At 38.5% G+C, this 12,588-nt stretch overlaps 1 protein-coding gene across 7 annotated transcripts in view; it reads left to right on the top strand.

Moving 5' to 3' along the window:
- Positions 1-12,588, top strand: part of GALNT13 (polypeptide N-acetylgalactosaminyltransferase 13) — a 652,766-nt gene that overhangs the window by 323,926 nt on the left and 316,252 nt on the right. The gene's annotated exons all lie outside the window — the stretch shown is intronic.

The raw sequence follows: 12,588 nt of genomic DNA, 5'->3' as shown, positions 1-12,588 counted from the left end.
CAAAGGTCCATCTAGTCAAAGTAATGTTTTTTCCAGTAGTCATGTATTGATGTGAAAGTTGGACTATAAAGAAGGCTTAGTGCCGAAGAATTGATGCTTTTGAACTGTTGTGTTGGAAAAGACTCTTAAGCATCTCTTGGACTGCAAGGAGATCCAACCAGTCCATCATAATGGAAATCAATCCTGAATATTCATTGGAAGGACTGATGCTGAAGCTGAAATTGTAATACTTTGGCTACCTGATGTGAAGAAGTGACTAATTTGAAAAGACCCTGATTCTGGTAAAGATTGAAGGCAGGAGGAGAAGGGGACGACAGAGGATGAGATAGTTGGATGGCATCACCAACTCAATGGACATGAGTGTGAATAAACTCTGGGAGTTGGTGATGGACAGGGAGGCCTGGTGTGTGGCAGTCCACGGGGTAGCAAAGAGTCAGACATGACTTAGTGACTGAACTGAACTGAAGAATAGTCCAGAACTGGCAGGATAGTCCAGAACTGCAGGCCAGAGCAGGATAGGATGACAGGAAGCTGGCCACAGAGGGTTGGTGTGGCACCCTATGCTGAATTTCAGAAATCGTGTGTAGTGGGGAGAAGATGGCAGAGGAGATAGGAGATTGGTTTCATACAGTGGGATTGATTGAGCAAATCAGGATACTTTCTGTCAAAAAGGAAGATAAAAACATGGAAAGGAAGTTTTAGAATGAACCCTGTGGAATTAAAATGGAGCTGGGAATATCAATATTGATTTCTAGGTTCTATTATAGAAAGATTAACAGATTAAAAATATTTTAAAGATAGTGTATCCATGCATTATATATGTTTGAGTATGTGTACACACACACACCACACCCACAGATATTCATGTACTTCTGTCCACTGAGAGGTCTTGGAAACAATGACATCCCAATAACAGTGAGCACTCCTGCACCTGTATCTTGAATTTCTTAATAAATCTACTGGAATCAGATCCTTAGAGAAATGCCTGATTGCTATCTTGGGTCAGTGGACGTATGAGTGACATTAGTAACTTTCAGATACTACACACCTGATAGTGTGTACTATCTTATTTGGTGTTCTGCTAGAGATGCATAATTTGAATCTAATCATGAGAGACATTAAACAAATCTGCACTGAAGGACATTCAACAACAACATCAACAACAAAAACTGGTCTGTAAACTTGCACATGTCAAGGTCATGGAAGTCAAGGACTGGCAGAGTTTGAAGAGCCTAATGAGACATGACAGTCACAGGCAACTCATGCATTTGAACTTGAGCCTTTTGCTGTAAAGGCATTACTAGAACAGTTGGTGAAATCTGACTAGTCTGAGGATTAAATGGTAGTAATGGATCAATTCTAATTTATTTAATTGTTATATTGTAGTTTTATAAACTATATATCCTTATTTCCAGAAAATTCTTAAGTATTGAGGTTGGTGGCTCATTACGTTAGTAACTGAATTTCTTTTGTGCTATTGTGTTATTTTTAATTATATTTTATTGGAGTATAGTTGCTTTACAATGTTAGTTTCTGCTACACAGCAAAGTGAACCAGCTATAAATATACATATATCTGCCCCTCTCCATTTGCATTTCTTTTCCATTCAGGCCACCATAGAGCATTAAGTAGTATTCAGTAGGTTCTCATTGGTTACTTATAGAGTTTTTGAGAATGTAATTTTTTGAAGACTGAATTGAAGATGGGTTGCTTGTTCAAAATTATTTCAGAAGCTGATAAAAGTAAGACTGTAGTATCTTAAGTGTTAGGGATTAGTTTCCTTAAGGTGAAGATTGTTTTACAGCAGGTTTATTAGTGAGTATTCTTGGGACTGGTATATTTGGGCAGGAAGAGAAAAAAGCAGGATTGTGCAGATGGAAAATCCCAGTAGTTTTGATGATAAATGTTTAATACATGGTTCTCTGAAATAATAATGATATTTTTAAAGTCCTGATTTATATTGTTTGTACTTTCCCATAGTGAAAATACTCTTATTGTGGCAGATTTTAAACTACACACTTAGCATCACTGAATGTGATACACAGATCAGCTCTAATGTGCTGGTATCAACCAGCTCCAGCACATCATTGAGTTGAGCTGTGATGTCTGAATAGAAGCTTCAGGCAATCCTATGGGGGAGAGTTTGAAGATAGAATGCACTTTTAAAATGATCCCAGATTGGCACAAGAGGGCCAGATCACTGACCCATGGATTGATCCACCACTGAATACAGGTGCCTTAGGAAGAAGGCATGCCACTGAGAAAATTATCTCTCTTCCCTCCACACAGTCTTGAAAACCAGCCTGGCAATTGTGGCTGTTTTCTGGCAGCACTCAAGTGGTTTAGATGTTTGTTTATTTGTTTCCTCCCCTGGATGAATAATCTAGGGAGTGCATCATAGCACCCATTATGTTCAGTGATGAATCCTCATACCTGGTTTTTAACCAAATTCAACCAACCTCATATTAGGTTCTTAACCAAATTCATAAGAAATTGCTTCCCAGGTGAACCAGTGGTAAAGAATCAACCTGCCAATGCAGGAGACACAGGAGATGCAGCTTCCATCCAATCTCCTGGAATAGGAAATGGCAACCCACTCCAGTGTTCTTGCTTGGAAAACTCCATGGACAGAGAAGTCTGGCATTTCATGGTGTCAGAAAGAGACAGAGACAACTGAGCGCACACACACACGTGTGTGTATATCTTTAAAAATCTCTTCTCATTCTCAACTCTGTATCTGCTCACACCATATCAGGCATTCCAATCCATTTTATTTAAAACTCTTAACTTTAGTCATTAAAAGAAGTTTAAAACAAAACAATTATGAAAGATGAGTGTTAACTTCTGATGAATCTTTATAAATATAATGGATAATCTGGAATTTATAGAAAAAACCATTTTGCTTCTGTTTGGAAGTAGCTTTTTCCAATGATCTTTATGTCTGTAGTGTTTCATTAAGTTACCACCTTTAGTAGGTGGACTGGGGTTATTCCCCTGTCCGTCTGTATGTATGTCTATGTCCAAATTCCCAGAACCTGTGAATATCATCTTATATAGCAAAAAGGACTTTGTGGAGGTAATTAAGTATATATTGAGATGGGGAGATTATCCTGGATTGTGTGTGGTCCCAGGGTAAGAGGGTGCAGGAGGAGTCAGAGCGGGACAGAAGCCCATGTAATAATGGAAGTGGAGACTAGAGGGATGCACTTTGACAATGGAGGGAGGCTTACAAGTCAAAGACTGCAAGAGCCTCTCCAGGCTAGAAAAGGCCAGGTGGTGGTTTCTCCCCTCAGAGCCTGCAGAAGAAGCCAGCACTTCTGACACCCTGACTTCAGCCCAATAAAACTTAATTTCAGATTTCCAGCTTCCAGAACTCTAAAAGGATACATTTGTGCTGTTTTAAGCCACTGTATTTGTATAATTTGTTACAGTAGCCAAAAGACAATGAAAATACCAACCTACCCTGAGGGAGTCCCAAAGGTGTTCTAGGTCTGGCAGGCAAAATCTGCTTAAGGTTTATAAGGACTTGAGATGCTGATTGTAGAAGCAGTCCTCCAGGTTGACCTTTGTAGCAACTAGTTTTCTTTGGTTTCAAGGATGAGAAGCCATTTGTAACTGAAACAAAAGGTAAATATATTTATAGTATATGAGGTAACACACTCCATGGGAAGAGGAAGAAGTGAATGTCTGAATGTGTAGGAACCCAATGTATCCAGAGATCTGGGGAGCAGGAGCAAAACTTCTAGAATGAATAAAGTTACCTAACTCTTGGGCAATTCAAGAACCAGATTCCAAAAACAGTTTTTTGTATTGTCCGACTCGAGTCACAGAAAAGCTGTAGTTTTATTTGCTTATTTTTTTTAATTAACTTTTACTGGAGTATAGTTGCTTTACAATGTGTTACTTTCTACTGTACAGACAATGAATCAGCCACATAAGTACATATATCTGCCCGTCTTTTGGACTTCCTTCCCATTCAAGTTGCCACAGTTCATTAAGTAGAGTGCCCTGTGCTATACAGTATGTTTTCATTAGTTACCTATTTTATACATATTATGAATAGTGTATATAGCCAAGACACAGAAGCAACATAGACGTCTATCAACAGAGGAATAGGTAAAGAAGATGTGGTGTATACACAGTGGAATATTACTCAGCCATAAAAAAGAACAAAATTGGGTCATTTATAGAGATGTGGACTAACCTAGAGAGTGTCATACAGAGTGAAGTAAGTCAGAAAGACAGAGATGTATTTTTAACTGATAGGTCCCCAAGAATATGATCAATGAGGAGAATGTATAGGATATCATTCTGAATAGCTATCCGCTTGGTTAATGGTGGCCATATATTTGATTGATTCAAGTCTATACTACTGCCTGGAATAATTATTAACAGCCCAGTATGGACAATAAATCTCATAGTTATTATAACTCTACTGCCCCTGCCAGAGAGGCAGCATAGCATAGTGGCTAATGACACAGATTTTTTCTCTCATCTGTAATATGGAAATAATAATAATGCCTAAATTTTAAGATTGTGAGGAGATTTGAATGAGCTAAATATGCAAAAATAGATATGCTAAAGTATTGGAACAATATCTGGGTATTATTACATTTTCCTTGTGATATCATTTTATATTTTATAAAAACATGAAGAAGGAAATGGCAACCCAGTCCAGGATTCTTGCCTGGAAAATCCCATGGACGGAGAGGCCTGGTAGGCTACAGTCCATGGTGTCGCGAAGAATTGGACATGACTGAGCGACTTCACTTTCATTCACTTTCTGCTTTATTGATCGCACCAAAGCCTTTGACTGTGTAGATCACAACAAACTGGAAAATTCTTAATGAGATGGGAATACCAGAACACCTTACCTGCCTCCTGAGAAATCTGTATGCAGGTCAAGAAGAAACAGTTACTTCTGTTGCTTGGATGACATGGACATGGAACAGACATGGAACAACAGACTGGTTCCACTGGGAAAGGAGTATATCAGGGCTGTATATTGTCACCCTGCTTATGTAACTTATATACAGAGTACATGTACATAATGTGAAATGCAGAGTTGAATGAAGCACAAACTGGAATCAAGATTGCTGGGAGAAATATCAGTAACCTCAGATATGTAGATGACACCACACTTATGGCACAAAGCAAAGAGGAACTGAAGAGCCTCTTGATAAAAGTGAAAGAGGAGAGTGAAAAAGCTGGCTTAAAACTCAACATTCAAAAAACTAAGATCATGGCATCCAGTCCTATCAGTTCATACAAATAGATCAGGAAACAATAGAAATAGTGAAAGACTTTATTTTCTTGGGCTGCAAAATCACTGCAGATGGTGACTGCAGCCATGAAATTAAAATATGCTTGCTCCTTAAAAGAAAAGCTATGACCAATCTAGATAGCATATTAAAAAGCAGAGACTTACTTTGCTGACAAAGGACCATCTAGTCAAAACTATGGTTTTTCCAGTAGTCATGTATGGATGTGAGAGTTGGACCATAAAAAAGCTGAACACAGAAGAATTGATGCTTTTGAACTGTGGTGGAAAAGACTCTTGAGAGTACCTTGGGCTGCAAGGAGATCCAACCAGTCCATCCAAAAGGAAATCAGTCCTGAATATTTTTGGAAGGACTGATGTTGAAGCTGAAACTCCAATACTTTGGCCACTTGATGTGAAGAGCTGACTCATTTGAAAAGACCCTGATGCTGGGAAAGATTGAAGGCAGGAGGAGAAGGGGATGACAAAGGATGAGATGGTTGGATGGCATCATTGACTCAATGGACATAAGTTTGAGCAAGCTCTGGGAGTTGGTGATGTACAGGGAAGCCTGGAATGCTGCAGTCCATGGGGTTGCAAAGTGTCAGACACAGTTAAAGGACTGAACTGAACTGATTATTACATTTTCCTTGTGATGTCATTCTATATTCCCCCTAAATGATTAAATAATAAAATGACCTTGTAATAAATTCCAACATAAAAATATCCAGCACTGAAGATTAAAAGGAAGAAAAATTCGATTTAACAGATGACAGTTGCAGAACAATTTGTGTAGTTTTGTTGGAAAACCTTTAGATTCAGAAGGCTTTATTCAACTCCAAAATTGAACAAGCAGTAGTTGCACTTTGGGTATTTTAATTCAACTTTCTTAGCCTCTCTTTTCTCAATTGTTCAGTTGTTGATCAAAAATAATACTTTAAATCATATAGTATCTGCTTGCCCTTCTTAGACACTCAGCCATGTTAATTTCCTTCTCCTGGCTGAAAGAAGTGACTACTAAGGTTAGTAATTCTTTGCAGAATGAGCAACTACATAGAGGGCTTGGAAGGAGTCTTCTAAACATTCCTTCCCATGCAGAGGAACTCCAACCACTCCTTAAAAAATTCTCAATCACAGAGTAGGATGAGAAGAGTTAACACTAACCTGCTATTCTATGAACTTGTCCTCATTCCCACTTGCCTCCTACAATTTCCCTATAACTTGAAACATACTAAGGTATAATATCTATGTTGTCATTTTCCTGCTTTCAGTCTATAAAATGGTTTCACAAGCTATATTTCAAAGGAATTTCAAAAGAGCACACAGGTTGCCAAGTCAGATAACAATCCCATTTCACAGATGGGAGATACAAAATTCAAAGAGGTTAATTGACTTGACAGATAATATAGTGTATAATTGGAAGATATGGGCAGGCTATGAAGCTATTTTCTTGACTCCAAAGCGTCTGTCTATTTTGAACACTCTGAGGTCCTTGACTTTGAAATAGAAGCTTATGTCTTATTAAGGCAAGCACCAGTGAAGTAGGAACACCTAAGTGCTAAACTGTTTCTCAGCTTCACAGCTTGTTTTATCAGCTATTTTGAGATTATTCCACTTGAGAGTTTTGTACTTCTGGCGTGCTGTGAATCACTAATTATATAATCAATTTGTGGAAATGATAGTAAATTGTAGGTGATGATAACTTTGGTAGAAGTTTCTTATTAATTACTTGCCCTCACTTTCCATCATTGTTTTAGTAGACATGATATTTGTGTTTAATATCCCATAAAATATACAAATGCAGACATATACACACAGTGTTAAGCAAATGAGTTTTTACTTTACTTAACCTCCAGTTTGAGTATCAACTCTGAATCTGGATTCCTAAAAGCTGTATTTTATGTAACTTAAAATAACTGTTTGGGTCAGTTTCAAATGACCATTCCCAATTAAAAATCTTTGAACTTAAATTAGACAGGCCTAATTTCTGCAAGTTCACAGTGTATGATTTTCTTAGCTTGTCATCTTCAGGAAGGGAATTTAAGATACCTTGAAACTGTGCAGACTCAGTCTCTTCACTGATAGATGGAATGATTGAAGGGTAGCTAGATGATACCTCAGCATCTCCAAAACTTTTATCACATACTGGTATCCATGTTAAGGGGATGTGGAGTGGGGCAGTTACAATCAATATCTGAGCTAGGATGCACAGCCCAAGCCTAGAGCAGATAGTGGGAAAAAGGTTGAGAAATAAGGGAAACATGGGGTGTAGGGCGTACTATTAAGTAAGATATTCGGAGAAAGAAATCTTAGGATTGTCTAAGCTTTCATACAGTTCTGTGAGCATGTTGGAAAGGATTTAATTGAGTAGACACATATAAAACTTGAAAACTTGTCTAAAATAATCCTTTCCAGTCAAAGGATGTTTTTAACCAAAACCAGTAAAAATATTTGGCTTTTATTAGATTTCCTTGATGGCATAACTTACATATTTTATCCTCTATGTAAGGTAACTTTTCCAATACCAGCTTTTTAGACTTGAGATTGAGAATAAAGCTGAGACTTTTGGGAAATTCTAAGCAATTGGGAAAATGGGATTTTATTTTGTTCTTTCTACCTCTCATTTTTTATTATTGACTATAATATATCATCACCATACTTTTCTGGGTGCATATCTATTACCATGAGGAAATGTTTTTAGTCTTGGGGAAATAAGGAGATTCTTCTTGTTATATTAGTTCCAATACACTTGAATAAGAAGTCTCTACTTATTGAAAAGATATTTGTCATGAGTTCTTATGAAAACTTGAGCTGATATTATTTGATTTTAATTTGGTTGTAATAATGATTATCTTTTCCCTAAGCAAATAGTGGTAATATAGCCTATCATTTTGTTAGTTTGACTAGAGAAGTTGTAAATTCAGTATTTGAAAAGAACTCATGAGCCAAACTTCTGCATATTCATACCAAAAAAATCTCTGACATCATTAGGAATTTAATAATTTGAAAATTTTTACTTTTAACTTCTCACTTTTTGAAGAAATTTGTTTTATGCAGTAAATATATCTGTGTGTGGAATAACTAACCTGTTAATATTAGTTATTCTCCTGATCAGTACTCTGGTCAAATCATTTTATAGGAATCCACATTGTTGATATGGCATACACTTTGACATATGGAGGTTCATTCAGAAAGACCTGAGTCTACTGTCTGAATACTCATATTTCTAAAGTACACACCAAATATAAAAGTAATCAAATGGCAGGAATGAGAACTATTCTAGATGGAATATTTCAAGCCAGTGGATCTTTTGGGCTAACTTGGAACAGGAAAAAATTTTTTACCAAGTTCTTCAGGTTTTCTTAAACTTGAGGTGTCAATGATTCCTTTGGATATTTGGTTAAACACATGGGCCCTTTCTCAGAATCTACAAAATATGAAGAGGAAAAAGAAGTCAGTTAGATAGAAAAATATTCACCAAACTATTTTAAAATAAATTTTGTAATAGAATATTATGTGCTGCCATATTACTACTGTCTTAAGATACTTTTAATAACTACCATAATTTCAAAATAGTGCTTTCAGTTCAGTTCAGTCCAGTTGCTCGTGTCTGACTCTTTGCGACCCCATGAATCGCAGCACGCCAGGCCTCCCTGTTCATCACCATCTCCCAGAGTTCCCTCAGAGTCACTTCTGTCGAGTCCGTGATGCCATCCAGCCATCTCATCCTCTGTCGTCTCCTTCTCCTCCTGCCCCCAATCCCTCCCAGCATCAAAGTCTTTTCCAATGAGTCAGCTCTTCCCATGAGGTGGCCAAAGTACTGGAGTTTCAGCTTCAGCATCATTCCCTCCAAAGAAATCCCAGGACTGATCTCCTTCAGAATGGACTGGTTGGATCTCCTTGCAGTCCAAGGGACTCTCAAGAGTCTTCTCCAACACCACAGTTCAAAAGCATCAATTCTTCAGTGCCCAGCTTTCTTCACAGTCCAACTCTCACATCCATACATGACCACAGGAAAAACCATAGCCTTGACTAGACGGATCTTAGTCGGCAAAGTAATGTCTCTGCTTTTGAATATGCTATCTAGGTTGGTCATAACTTTTCTTCCAAGGAGTAAGCATCTTTTAATTTCATGGCTGCACTCACCATCTGCAGTGAGTTTGGAGCCCCCCCCCCCCCCAAAAAGTCTGACACTGTTTCCACTGTTTCCTGATCTATTTCCCATGGAGTGATGGGACCAGATGCCATGATCTTTGTTTTCTGAATATTGAGCTTTAAGCCAACTTTTTCACTCTCCTCTTTCACTTTCATCAAGAGGCTTTTTAGCTCCTCTTTACTTTCTGCCATAAGGGTGGTGTCATCTGCATATCTGAGGTTATTGATATTTTTCCAAGCAATCTTGATTCCAGCTTGTGTTTCTTCCAGTCCAGCGTTTCTCATGATGTATATACAGGGTTGACGTACTCTTTTTCCTATTTGAAACCAGTCTGTTGTTCCATGTCCAGTTCTAACTGTTGCTTCCTGACCTGCATACAGATTTCTCAAGAGGCAGGTCAGGTGGTCTGGTATTTCCACCTCTTTCAGAATTTTCCACAGTTGATTGTGATCCACACAGTCAAAGACTTCGGCATAGTCACCCACATTGAAGGTCAGGAACAGCGGCAATAAGGAGATACCCCTCGTCCAAGGTAAGGAGCAGCAGCTGTGCTTTGCTGGAGCAGCCATGAAGAGATACCCCAAGGCCAAGGTAAGAGAAACCCAAGTAAGATGGTAGGTGTTGCAAGAGGGAATCAGAGGGCAGACACACTGAAACCATACTCACAGAAAACCAGTCAATCTAATCACACTAGTACCACAGCCTTGTCTAACTCAATGAAACCAAGCCATTCCTGCGGGGCAGCCCAAGATGGGCGGGTCATGGTGGAGAGGTCTTACAGAGCGTGGTCCACTGGAGAAGGGAATGGCAAGCCACTTCAGTATTCTTGCCTTGAGAACCCCATGAACAGTAGGAAAAGGCAAAATGATAGGATACTGAAAGAGGAACTCCCCAGGTCATTAGTTGCCCAATATGCTACTGGAGATCAGTGGGGAAATAACTCCAGAAAGAATGAAGGGATGGAGCCAAAGCAAAAACAATACCCAGTTGTGGATTGACTGGTGATAGAAGCAAGATCCGATGCTATAAAGAGCAATATTGCATAGGAACCTGGAATGTCAGGTCCATGAATCAAAATAGTGCTAAGTATAGATAATCACAGATATCTGCAATTATGATATGCTTATGAAAGTATTTGTGATTACTATTAGTGTCAAAGTCACAGGTATAATATGTTCATAGTTTGTTACTTATATTTATGATTAATAAATGCTGAGTCTCCTTTGGAAATGTGCGTATATCCTATCCAAGTTTATGAAACTCTGATTTATATCCATAGACTCCTTTTAGGGTAATAGAAAGCCACAATAGGAAACTGTGTAAGTTATTCCTCTGAGAGGTGGTTCAGTCACTCAGTCATGTCTGACTCTTTCCAGCCCCATGGACTGTAGTACCAAGCTTCCCTGTCCTCCACTGCCTCCTGGAGTTTGAGGTAACTCATATCCATTGAATTGGTGATGCTATCCAACCATCTCATCCTCTGCCATCCCCTTTTCCTCCTGTCTTCAATCTTCTCAGCATCAGGGTCTTTTCCAATGAATCAGTTCACATCAGGTGGCCAAAGTACTGGAGCTTCAGCTTCAGCATCAGTCCTTTCAATGAATATTCATGGTTGATTTCCTTTAAGATTGACTGGTTTGATCTCCTTGCAGTCCAAGGGACTCTCAGTAGTCTTCTCCAGCACATTTTGAAAGCATCAGTTCTTCAGTGCTCAACCTTCTTTATGGTCCAGCTCTCACATCTGTATATGACTACTGGAAAACCATAGCTTTAACTAGATGGACCTTTGTCATCAAAGTGATATCTCTGCTTTTTAATAAGCTGTCTATGTTTGTCATAGCTTTTCTTCCAAAGAGCAAGTATCTTTTAATTTCATGCCTGCAGTCACCATCTGCAGTGATTTTGGAGCCCAAGAAAATAAAGTCTGTCACTGTTTCCCCTTTTCCCCATCTATATGCCATGAAGTGATGGGACTGGATGCCACAATCTTAGTTTTTTGAAAGTTGAGTTTTAAGCCAGCCTTTCACTCTTCTCTTATATCCTCATCAAGAGGCTCTTTAGTTTCTCTTCACTTTCTGTCATAAGGGTTGTGTTATCTGCATTATCTAAGGTTATTGATATTTCTCCCAGCAATCTTGACTCCACCTTGTGCTTCATCCAGCCTGGCACTTCACATGATGTACTCTGCATATAAGGTAAATAAGCAGAGTGATAACATATAGCCTTGATGTACTCCTTTCCCAATTTTGAACCTGTCCATTGTTCTATGTCCAATTCTAAGTGTTGCTTCTTGACCTACATACAGTTTCTTGGGAGACAGGTAAGGTGGTCTGATATTCCTATCTCTTTCAGAATTTTCCAAAGAGATATTTTCCAAATTATCTCTTTAAGAAAATTCCAAAGAATTTTCCAAACAAAGAAGTTTGTTGTGATCCACACAGTATAAGGCTTTAGTGTAGTCAATGAAGAAGTTTTTCTGAAACTCCCTTGCTTTCTCCATGATCCAAGTTGATCTCTAGTTCCTCTACCTCTCCTAAAACCAGCTTCTACATCTGGAAGTTCTTGGTTCAGTTACTGATGAAGCCTAGCTTGAAGGATTTTGAGCATAATCTTGCCAGCATGTGAAATGCCAGCATGTGAACATTGCCATTTTGGGGGATTAAAATGAAAACTGACCTTTTCCAGCTGAAGTTTCCAAATTTGCTGACAGATGGAGTGCAGCACTTTAACATCATCACCTTTCAGGATGTGAAATAGCTCAACTGGAATCCATGACCTCTGGTAGCTTTGTTCCTAGTAATCCTTCCCAAGTCCCACTTGACTTCACACTCTAGGATGTCTGGCTCTAGGTGAGTCACCACACCATTGTAGTAATCTCGGTCATTTGGACATTTATATAATTCTTCTGTGTATTCTTGCCACCTCTTCTTAATCTCTTCTATTTCTGTTAGATCCTTACCATTTCTGTCCTTTGTCATGCCCATCCTTGTGTGAAATTTTCCCTTAATATCTGCAGTTTTTTCAAAGCGTTCTCTAGTTTTTTCAGTTCTACTATTTTTCTCTATTTCTTTGCATTCTTCATTAAAAAGGCCTTCTCATCTCTCTTGCTCTTCTCTAGACCTCTGCATTCAGTTGGGTATATCTTTCCCTTTCTCCCTTGCATTTCACTTCC

This window comes from Ovis aries, chromosome 2, assembly GCF_016772045.2.
Source record: "Ovis aries strain OAR_USU_Benz2616 breed Rambouillet chromosome 2, ARS-UI_Ramb_v3.0, whole genome shotgun sequence".
Classification (NCBI taxonomy): Eukaryota; Metazoa; Chordata; class Mammalia; order Artiodactyla; family Bovidae; genus Ovis; species Ovis aries.
Note: the sequence above shows the minus strand (reverse complement) of the source record. Positions and strands in the feature narration are given on the sequence as shown.